Below are 11,893 nucleotides of genomic sequence, written 5' to 3' on the forward strand. Positions count from 1 at the left end.
AATGTGAATAACTCGCCAAATAACTGTGCTCAGACTTGTTTCCCCTATCCAGCTTGACACGTGTAGAAAAATCTCTAACTGCTGCCCTTAAATCCTTCAATTTCAATTTAACAATACCTGAAAGCAAAAGAGTCAAAGACTCAAAAGTAAATTAACAGGAAAGAAATGACTTTAAAATAAGTTTACAACGAGCAAGCGGTGGGATTTACATGTGTTCTCATACACCGTAAAACTGACTTTAAAGTCTATCAATAGCATTAAAAATTTCAACGGGATGCCAAAAACAAATATACTTGTCTGCCACTTATCTTAGGTACGTGACTTTCATAAGAGTTCAATGGATGGCAAATCTAGCCCCTAAACGACAAAGATACCGCATACAACTAAAAACCATCTTACCCATGCTAAACCAAAATTAGTCAAGGAAACAAATTTAAATAAAAATGATTTTCAAATTCATTAAATGACCACAATTGATAATACTTCTCCTTAGCCCTTAGATACTCCAACATGGAAGCCTACAAAATCCATTCATAGTCATGGACATCAAACAACATACTTTACACGTAAACAACTACCTTTATCTCCATTCCATCAGATGCATTTTACTTATTATGGTTTCACCAAAGATAAGTTTTGCTCAAAAGCTGCAGATCCATCTACCATACACCCTCTTGAACCGGATAAATACTTAAAATATTGTTGTGATACCATTTACCCTATTTTCCAATAATGTTGATACACCACACTCTCGGGAGCCGAACAAACCATGATACCATACACAATCAAGTTGCAAAACCTTTTGTACAAGTTATATAATTGATAATACATGATACAATCAGTAGTCTGTCTCTAAGTCTCGAAAACGAATAAAAAAAGAGAGTTGTCTCACACACACACACACACACACACCAAAAAGCACAAAAGAGTAGATTTAACCCGAAATTGATATAAAAATTAAGAAAAAATAGCAAAATTAAAATAGAACAAAGACAATGAGAAATCGATCTCACCTTTTTAAGGAAATTCGAACGACATGGGACGAGTATTGCCGCAAGAACGAGGGTCAATAAGAATGAAACTCAAGCTCGATTGTGGTAGAGTATTATACAAAAAGGCGAAAATACCAATATCTGGTGTTGTAGTTGAACCCAAGAACTCATGTAATCGCAATAAACCTTCAAGGAAATAAACGTATGAAGATTAAAAGGGGAAGAAAACCCCTAAAACCTAACAGTCAACCACATGCACACAATTCATACCACAGATTTATCTGCTTTATTACACAATTCATTAATCTTATTTACCATCCCTACCCTAAATACAGCTACAGCCAATTACGAATCACTCCAAACCCCTAGAAGGGAGTTTAATTGCATAATGAAATGAACAACGAAAGGGTAATACCTGAGAGGGCGGTGGGTTTGCCGAATTGGAGCCAAAAGAAAACCACTCAAGAAGAATCACCGATTTTCACTGCATCAAAAGCTAACATCCAGAAAACAAATATTAGAGTAAATGAGAAGAAACCAAATAAGAGTAGAGTAAAAAATGCAAATGAATATGTTCGTCTTTAACACAGATGAATATGTTATCTTTAGCACAAATGAAAAACGCAACACACGAAGAAATCAAAAATTAGCAAAAAAATTTACCAGATCTGAGAAACACAATATAAAAGTAAAGCAAGAAATGAACTCGAAAAAAATCAGCAAACATAAATTATAAAAAACGCAATACATGAACACTCAACAAAAAATGTATCTAAACCCTAATCAAGCAATTGAAATCAGTAAATGAAAAACGAGGAAATCGGGAAATGAAATCAATACCTGTGATCTAGCAGTTGTAACCAGCTGCACCAAAAATTTCAGATCAACAACCTCTTCTAAGTTCGTGCCTAGATAAAATGATTAATTATAGGAGTTGGGGAGCGATTAAAGAAGAAACAGAAGATGTTTTTGGATGGTGATGAAGAGTAATAGCAGGCCAAAGACGGAGGAAACAAATAGAAAGAGGAAAGAAGAAGGAAAAAGTAAAGAAAGAAGAAAGAGGAAAGAGGAAAGTAGAAGGTGCTGTTCATCACGCAGAGAGCACGAGAGTTACTGCTGGAGCTCAACTGTTGAAGCGACCAAGAAAGAGAAAGAGAATGATAGAGAAACAGATGAGCGAGAAAGAGAAAAGCAGCAGAGAAAGAAAGCAAATCAAAAATATGTTTAGGGTGAGTGAACAGTGGCCCATGTGCAAGGGAGGCTTCTGTTACTGCTCTACTGTAGCTAAGGCAATATTTTCCAAAGTTCATGCATTTAGAAGGGTCTTAGATTTTAATCGTTGTTAATTTATTAATTTTTCCTTTATCTGTAATATTTGTTTAAATTTACATAGGAGATTGTATTAGATAGATAACACTCCTATTCGTCAATTTTTTTTATTTTTGAGTTGAGATAAAGGAGCCTGTGTTAAAATCCATTGGAGAATTTTATTGTGATAAAACTCTCCTCTAGTAATTATTCACACACACTGACTTCTCCCTATATAGTTCGAGATGATGTGTTTTACATGTTTGATAGCATTATTGCCGAAGGTTGTGCGACATTATTGTTTTATGCAAAATTAAAGAAAATTGTCTTTAAGACGATTATTGCTGGATTACATATGGATTATTTACTTTAGTCTGATTCATTGATTTTAAGACTCATAATAGTATGTTTTGAGACAACATCTGTTGTTGATGTTGTTAGTTTACATTCTCTTACTCATTCTAGGTCTCGTAGTTATTGATTTGTTTTTTGTCGTACTTCAGTTTGTCAGTTATTGTGCATTGCTGCTGAGTTTTGGTCTTGCTTGATTTTGTGCTTCGGTTTTGGCTTCATTTGACTAAATGTGATCTTGACACTGGTTAAATTTAGTGGATGAATTTGGGAAGTTAAAATATAGTCGACGAAGGTTTCACCCTCCATAAATTATGACTTGGTTATAAATTATAATCGTTGCAGTATGTATCAAAATACCTTATGGCTAAACAATGCTACTATAAATGTATGATTGTGTTATGTAATGGGTAAACTATGTTATTCTACTATTACACTTGTAAACACGACATTACTTTCTTTGGCGAGTTCTAGGATTTAATTTGTAAATGGTTATATGAAGGCTATTAGCTCAATGGTAGAGTAATGTGCAATCTTGTACAAAGATGTAGATTCTACTCCTACATAGCCTAATTTTTGGTTGCAACTTGTGTTACACTATAGAATAAGTATTGTTATTTTATAGAGTAAGATGTGTTACAATATAAAATAACTAATCTAACGTAGAATAACAATTATTATTACTCCTAGTGTTACTCTAAAGAATAAGTATTGTTATTTTATAGAGGAAGATGTGTTCCGATATAAAATAGCCTAATTAGTGGTTGCATAGCTATTACTGTAACATGTATCAGCTCTTATTGTAACATAGATTAATTGTCATTGTAACATATCATGTTATTATAAGATAGAATAACTGTTATTGTAACATATATGAGTTGTTATTGTAACATAGAATAATTGCTATTGTATATGCATATTATCGGGTTTTTTTTAACATATATTGTGGTTTCAGTAAAACATTTTTCGTATTAAAATCCATGATGATTGAAGACTATAAATCCTTGATCATTGTTCACATGGTCAAATTCTATACAACTTATGTAATAGAATCTATGACTTGTAATGAACTCTCGATATTTAAATGATGGTGAAATCCCCCCTATTACTAAGAGAATAAAAATTCTCTTAGTTTTCCCTCCAAAAAACAACTAGCTAAATAAGGTAACAAGTAAAAAAAAAATTTATTACATTATTATCTTTTCAATTAATATATTCTTATAATTAAACTCTAATCTTTTTAATTAAAATTCATATTTATGCCTTTTCATTAAATCCATAATTTATTATGCAATCATTTCCATTTCCATAGATATTATTCTTCATCACTTACACTCTAAAATTACGCAAACCTACTTCTTATGTAGTCTTTTACATAGTTATTGGCATCACTTACACCCTAAAATTACGTAAATCCGTTTCTTATATTATCCTTCATTAGTTACCCTCTAAATATGGTGTATATTTTAAAAGGACGTAACAATTTTTATGTATTGTTTTAATTAAAAATAAAAAAAATATTAGTCTAATTATTCGTAAATAGTCTTTTTAAGTGCGTGGTATACTGTTTTTACCTGTTTGTGTTATAAGGTTTATACGCGTTTTAATTAGATTTTACATTTTTACATCACTTCGTTGTAATTTAATGTCATAAATTAGTTTCATACAATGATATAACATTATAAAGTTAACTTTTATAATAAAATAAAAATGGTTTAAGACAAAAATAACTTAACTAAAGTGTCTTTTGATGGTAATAAACTTTCCTTTTCTACCTCTTACTAAGATTATATTAGTACATTATAACATTAAAGGTACAATTAATTTATATAATTAATTTAATGAGAATGTTTCTTTATAAAACAGAACTAAAAATACCGTGCTGTAGCACGGGATCTACACTAGTAACAATATTAGGCTATGTGGGACTTGAACCCACATCTTTGTGCAACATTACACATCGCTTTACCATTGAGCTAATAGCCTTTGTTTAAAAATGAACAACTCTTCCACATCAAAGTTTGCGCCCAATTAATAAATCCAATGGATCAAATTATACTTTTCACAAATATACAGCTGCCATTATATTAAAACTCATCATCACCATCTTCACATTAAAAAACCACAATGCTCAGATCGAATAACATGCTTAATGAAAAGAAGTTGAAGAGTTGGGTGTCTGCCCATCTATAACTTCTTTTTTGTTGTGTAAAGCAAGGCTGCTCAACACTGAAGCGTAGTTGTTGATGTCCTTTCATTGTTTGTTATATTGCTAGTTTACTGCATCATTCGCAAGACATGATTCTCACCAACTCGTTATACATGATCCAATTGAAAGGCCGACAAGAGAATTTGTTTGGAATCAGATCGAATAACATGCTTACATGAATGGAATACCACAATTACACAAATGAAATAACACACTTCCTATACAATAATACACAGGCATAATCAAACGTTACTCCACTTTTATCAAGCTCTATTTGTTGATATCCGGCAGTAGGAAAGAGAAGAAAGTTAGGACTTCAAAATTGTAATCAAACAATAATAGGATATGTAACACAACTAAACCATTCTAATAACATTACTAAACCATTATAGTAACACAGTCAAACTATTATTATAACACAATTGACCTGTCGTTGTAACATGATTAAACCATTATTGTAACACAATAAATCCGTTACTATAACATGATGAAACCATTATAATAATATAGCTAAAGCATTACTGTAAGACAATCCAACACGTGCACTTATAGTAACACACTTGTTCCATTAAAGTAACATCATTATATCGTTAGAATACACCGTGGATGTATGTTTGTAGGAAACTAAAATCGCAGACGTTATTGGACAACGTTTAATATCATAGTAAGCGATAGAGAGCAACAATTAGCACCACAATAACTAAGTATTTAATCATAAATGCGATAATTTGTAAAAACCTGATCAATTCGACCTTAGAATTGCAGAAAATTACCTAAGTTTTGAAACGTTGACCGAATAATGTTCACTGCAAAAGTGAATCCCCTATTTACTAAATGAATAGGTGAACTCACAAATTTTCCCTCCAAAAAGCATTTTTTTTAAATAAGGAAACTATTGATAATTTAATTGTATTCACTAAATAAGGAAATTAATATTTATAATGTATTTCATTATAAAATTCTATCAATAAAATTAATATTTTCATCAAATTATATAATTTTCACTAAACACTAAACTATTATATTTTAATTAAAGTATAAATAATATAAGACTATAAACTATTAAATTTTTGGGATATTCTACATGGTACCCCTCAACTTTTCGACTTTCTACGTGGTACCCCTACACTTTTTAAAACATACATGGTACCCCTAATTGTTGTCATTATCACTAAGTGTACCCCTAAACTTTATTTTCCGTCAATTAAACTCAGTTTTAGGCGTTAAGTGATTACTTGGACGCGTAACCGAGCTTGTCATTTATCATCTCATGACATAAGGACTCTATTAATTTACTTAGCAAGCTGTTTGTTTTTGTGGTTTTTTATTGTGTTTCCTTTTTTTTTCCCTTATTGTCTTTTTTTTTTTTTTTTTTTTTTTTTTTTTTTTGGTTTTTGCCATTGTATGATATACTCGTTTTAATATATAGTTTTACTCTTTATTACATGCAAATACTTATTAACATAGATTTTAAATAACTCATGAAGAGACAAATGAATGAAATAATAATAATGATTTAGGATACATTAATTACAATAACATATAATATAATGACAACGGTAGTGCATAAGAACCATGTTAGAATATAAATACCTCTAAAAATAAATGGAAATTGGAAGATATTAATAATATAATTACAACGGTTCTTATAAGAACCGTGTTAGATTATGTAATTGTTGAATAACATAGATTTTAAATAACCTTGTTTCTTTCTTTCTCTCTCTCTTATTACTCAAATTATGTCAAGTGGTAGCTCTTCTTCTTCCTCTATTTCAACAAGGATATGTAATTGCTAAGTTCCGGCAGCATTGCGGACTTCTTAGACTTTTCAAAATCCGGGAAGAAAGTTTCTTACTTGCAAATTCTATAATCCCGAGACTAAAATGCGTGGATGCAATTATTTCAAGTGAGTTGATGAACCAATGAATGAGTGGCAGAGGAAGGTCATAAACAGGTTAGTGAATGAGAAAAAGAGTATGGATATCGAGATTACTCAAGTGAGAAGTATACTACATCAACTTGAAGAATCGAAGCGGGGAAATGACAGTGAAATATTGAAGGCAAAAGAAGAATGCAAGAAGTTAACCATGGATATCGTAGAAGTCAAAAATAATGAGGCATGTCTTAAGTTAATTCTCAAATTTCTTCTTCTAATTGTTATTTACCTAGTTTATTATGTATGGTGGTAGTTTGTACTCTTTATGTGTAAACTTGTAATCCTTTAAATTAATGGAAATAAGCAAGATTTTATGAGAAGCATATTGTAATTAGCTGACATATACCAAATGATGCTTTATTTCTTGGCGGTAAAATCAAACAAAAGGATTTATAAAATACAACGGATATACCTAAACCGTTGTTCAGGACGTATACACTTAAAACGAATCAAACAAAATGAAAAGCTTTAAGACAACGGTTATTTCTAACCCGTTGTAGATAATATTAAGCAATTACGGTTTAAAACAAAACCGTTGTCTGTTTGGAAACAAAATACAACGGTTCCAAACAGACAACAGTTTTTCTTATACCGTGTTTATTAATTTCCATTAAACAAGGTCTTGTAAGTGTTGTATTATTCACACATATATACTCTGAGCTTCCCCTCCCCCTCATAATATCCTCAAACATCGAGTTTCCCCTCAACCACCAGCGTACCCCATCGCCGTCGCAGTCATCGTCGTCATCGCTATTGCCGCCTCTAGATCAACCTGGATTCTCCTCTTTAAAGAAGTAATAAATCCCCATCTTTAGATATTTGTTTGTTATTATAAGTATGCATTGTTATTATTTGTTTATTAATTTCTGCTTTAGATATGGTCGAAAAGCGGAAAAAAAACGATGGAAATGCGTCAGGCGACGACTCAGGTGATGAGAATAATTTGCAACACACTGCGGGTCGAATGCGCCGCAGGGTTTCCCTAGAAGCAATAAATTCAAAGATAACTAATCCTTTACAATGGAATAAAGATACGGGGATGCCATATGATGAGAATGCCGGGTATTTTGCGAGTTGGATTGGTTGTTGTGTAAGGCGGTATGTGCCTCTTTGTACACCGCATATCAGTGAATTGAGTAAAATACGGAACACCATGCTAATAAACAGAATAAAGGTATGTATATACAATAATAAATGCTTTAGCTGAAATTAAGTTATTACTTGATATGTGTATTAGCCGAAACACTTGTACTAACTATGCTCATCATATATGCAGTTAGCTTACGTTGTCCCCATAAAGTATGATAAGTACCTTAAAAAAAGACAGAGGAAGCCCTCAGTTCTTAGAAGTTAAAGATTGTTGAGAACCACTTGTTCAACAAGGAAACTGGGGATATGAACAAGAAACCACCAACAAAAAAGTATCCGCATGTCAGTCAAGACCATTGGGATAACTATATCGCTTATAGGCAGTCTGACAACTTTAAGGTAACTTAATAATAATAATAAGTAAAGAAGTATACTTAGTTTAATGTTTGGTCATGCTTACGTTTCTTGATACAATTTATTTGATGAAGGCTATGAATGAGAGGAACAAGGCGAACATTTCAAAGAAAAAGACCGTCTTTTACGGCTCCCGAGGTGGTTATAGATTGATTAAGACGAACTTGTAAGTACATAATTCTTATAGTATTAGACTATTAGGTGTTTTAGTCGGATGTTTTATATGTTCATAGTAATCATACATATTTTGAGAGGATATCAATATGATGAATGAATTGTAGGCAAAGCTTGGAAAATTCAGTCGTCACGACGCTTGGGTGGAAGGTCATACTCCTAAGAACGAAAAGATGGAAACTGAATATGATAAGGACATCAAAGAGAAAATTGTAAGTTTGACTTAATATATCACTCTTTCCACTGGTGGCCGGAGTTATATAATTGTGAGTTTAAATAAAATTTAGTTGCTTAATGGGTTTTCGTGTATGTTGAGGATCTGTGAGAAGGAGGTATATGAAGAAAAATGGAAGCCTCAAGGAGGTGATGACATTCTTGCTAGGACAATCGGCTAAGCAGAGCATCCAGGTCGTGTGAAAGGGGTATCAACGCATGTTGGTATCACTAAGTATTTTGGGAAAACTACACGAAGAGTGGTGATGATTCCAAGAAGGTAATCGTATAAATACTATATTTGAACCAACATAATTTATAACTATATATGCTGACATTAATTTCTACTACACAGCTACTGAAAATGGACAGGTTGATGCTGAGAATGTTGGAAACTGGGGAAAAGCCATCAGAAGAAGAGTTGGATATGGTTCAAGAAGTCATAAAGGAAGCAGAGGAGGAGGAGGAGGAGGAGGAGGAGGAGGAAAAAGAGGTAATAATATTTATGTCTTATATATAATGTGTTATATGATTTGGAAAATCAGTATGTGTTATATGGACAATTATTAATGTACAGAAGGAAGCCGGGGAGGACATGGCAAGGGAGAAGGAAATGGCAAAGGATACTGAGGTGGGAATCAAGGATTGATATCAGGCAGTTTAAGAGGAATAGGAAGCCAGGAAGGTCGTGACACAGGATGAGATTGAGGTAGTTGATGATCAAATGTTCTTCTCAACACTGAAAAAGGTAATAGCTGCTAGTTTATAATTATTCATATCATACACGTTTTTTACTTATGAAATTTATTAAAGATAGTGAATGTATGTGTACTAATTGATTAAAGCTATCGTGAAGGGCGATTGCATGGCTTGTCGTCTGTTCTATTTACAGGGGAAACAGAAAGTTGCTGTTGCCAAGGGATACGTGTTCGCTTATGACCGGCTTCAACAAGTTAAGGTTCATGGTATGCCCCTTTGTGACAAATACAGGAAAGTGGAAGTGTCCAAATTATATAAAGACGAGTATGGGGAAGTAAAGTACCATTTCCTAATGAGGAGGTCACTTATTTGAAAAAAGCCCTAAGTTCTTATGTGCAATGGCCTAACAACCTCATCAATGTTGTCACCCCCGAGGTACCTATATGCAGACGTTAACTATTACTTGTTCATTAAATATATTAGGGTACGAATATTAACATATCATAAGTACTTTAATCTTTATATTTGCAGAAGTTAAGCAAAGCCATGACGGCAGCTAAAGCAATTACTACTACGTCAACGGACAAAGTCACCGAAAGGACTACATCTTCCCCCAAAAACAAAACCATAGGATATACAATATAAGCCAACTACTTTTGTTGCAGTCAAGCCTGCTTATGACTCTAATTATGAATCGTGTGCATATAAGAAAAAAAATAAAAACTACTTCGCTGAAGGCTTTGCACAATCTAGTTGCAAAGAAGTCACCTAGAGGGGATGTAGTCATGATTAACATTGAAGAGGAAATTATGGGCGCAGCTGATATAGCCGTACTGGACCTGAAGCAACTGATAGAATTCGTTGACCTTGACAATTTAGATGTTGTTCACATTTTGATTTGGATGAAGTAAGTTTTATTAATAAAACTATTTAGTCATTTACATTTATGAATATTGATGTTTGTTTAAATCGTCAAATTACAATAACATTCTTCGTTCCATGTGGCGTGAGAGGTACCTGACTAATTTGATCGCTGAGAGGAAGTTCCCAATTCACGCCTACGGATTCTTGAGTCCTAAGGCGTTCTCTGTGCACATAATTTCATACGAAGAACAAATCAATAGTATCGTTTGTCGGTTGATGTCGACCAAAAAACTGTGGCTTGCCTCCTACAATGAAAATATGTATGTATAGTACGTGATTATTGTAATGAATCACGATTCCATAAATTTATTATTAACATGCTTACATGCGTTTAAATGAACTAATTAACAGTTCAATGTCCCAAATTGAATAGGAAGCATTGGGTGCTACTTGCAATCCAAGTGGAAACAAAAACAGTGTACTGGATTGACTCTCGTGAAGGCAAACCTTCTGACAGTTGTGTAAAGATAATAACTGAGTAAGTTTATAACCTTCAATAATGTCATTTGTTATTGTATGACTTGAGCCATATATATGCAAATAATAATGGCATGTGTGTATATTTATGAATTAGTGTTTTTGAAGTAAAAAGAAGATTATGTCCACTTGGGAAATATGAAAGCAACATTGATCCCAATTTTATCACGCCATTTGTAAGTGTATTCTTAATAATTACTTGTATCATTTAGTTTATGTTTATGCGAGAGGTTGATTATCTAATTCAGCTGATTTGTGTGTGATTTATATAATAGTCTCCTAAAGCACCAGACGACAAACAATGCGCCTTTTATATTTGTCAGTCCATGTGGGTGGTTATCAATGGAAATTATTCTACCATTCCGATACGGGTTAGTGTGATTTAAAAACTATTTCAGACGTAAATTGAGTTCAATTCTGTATACTTCCATGTATTATATCTATTTTGATTATGTATAATTTGAATTTTAGTTTTTACTAATACTCAACAAAGCCCCAGAATATTCGCCAGAGGACATCACCCGGTTAAGAAATATGTGGGCCAGTTATGTTGTTTCATTAGCGGAGTCTCAATAGTTTGTTCATGATTTATGTACGTGCATATATATAGAGCCATTGTGTATTGGCTTCTTTTGTTTTTCTGAGGAAGTTGTGTTTTGGCTTTTGATCATCCTGTTTGTACTATTTTTAAATTGGGTTTAATTGATCATGGGGTATAATATTTTGATGCAAGATTGAATTTTTGCAGTGCACAACTGCTGGAATGCTAATTTTCAGCAGCTGCTAGAACAAGCTAAAATAATTTTTTTTTTAAAAAACAATAATTAAAAACGATAACGGTTAAAAACAACCCGTTGCAAACAATTATTTGACAACGGTTTTATTTAGATAAATAACCGTTGACATATTTTCCCTCCCATTCAAACCGCCAAAAATATAAGATATCGAACGATAACCGTTTTTGAATTCAAAACTTTTACAACGGTTTATTTAAGCAGAACCGTTGTCAAAGTTTCATCAATAAAAATAGATAACGGTTACATACCATTGTCAATAGATAAATATAACAACAGTTTTGCATGCAATAAAGTCGTTGTTAAATTTTGA

At 32.6% G+C, this 11,893-nt stretch overlaps 1 long non-coding RNA gene across 1 annotated transcript; it reads right to left on the reverse strand.

Annotated features, from left to right (window-relative positions):
* Positions 1 to 1,034: 1,034 nt before the first annotated feature.
* LOC141621362 (uncharacterized) lies at positions 1,035 to 1,933 on the reverse strand. Its single transcript, XR_012532258.1, has 3 exons — positions 1,833 to 1,933; positions 1,408 to 1,488; positions 1,035 to 1,178 (listed from the first exon to the last, which is right to left on the reverse strand). It is a non-coding gene; the product is annotated as an uncharacterized LOC141621362 (long non-coding RNA).
* Positions 1,934 to 11,893: the final 9,960 nt, after the last annotated feature.

The sequence above is a fragment of the Silene latifolia genome, chromosome X (assembly GCF_048544455.1).
Source record: "Silene latifolia isolate original U9 population chromosome X, ASM4854445v1, whole genome shotgun sequence".
NCBI classification, from domain to species: domain Eukaryota; kingdom Viridiplantae; phylum Streptophyta; class Magnoliopsida; order Caryophyllales; family Caryophyllaceae; genus Silene; species Silene latifolia.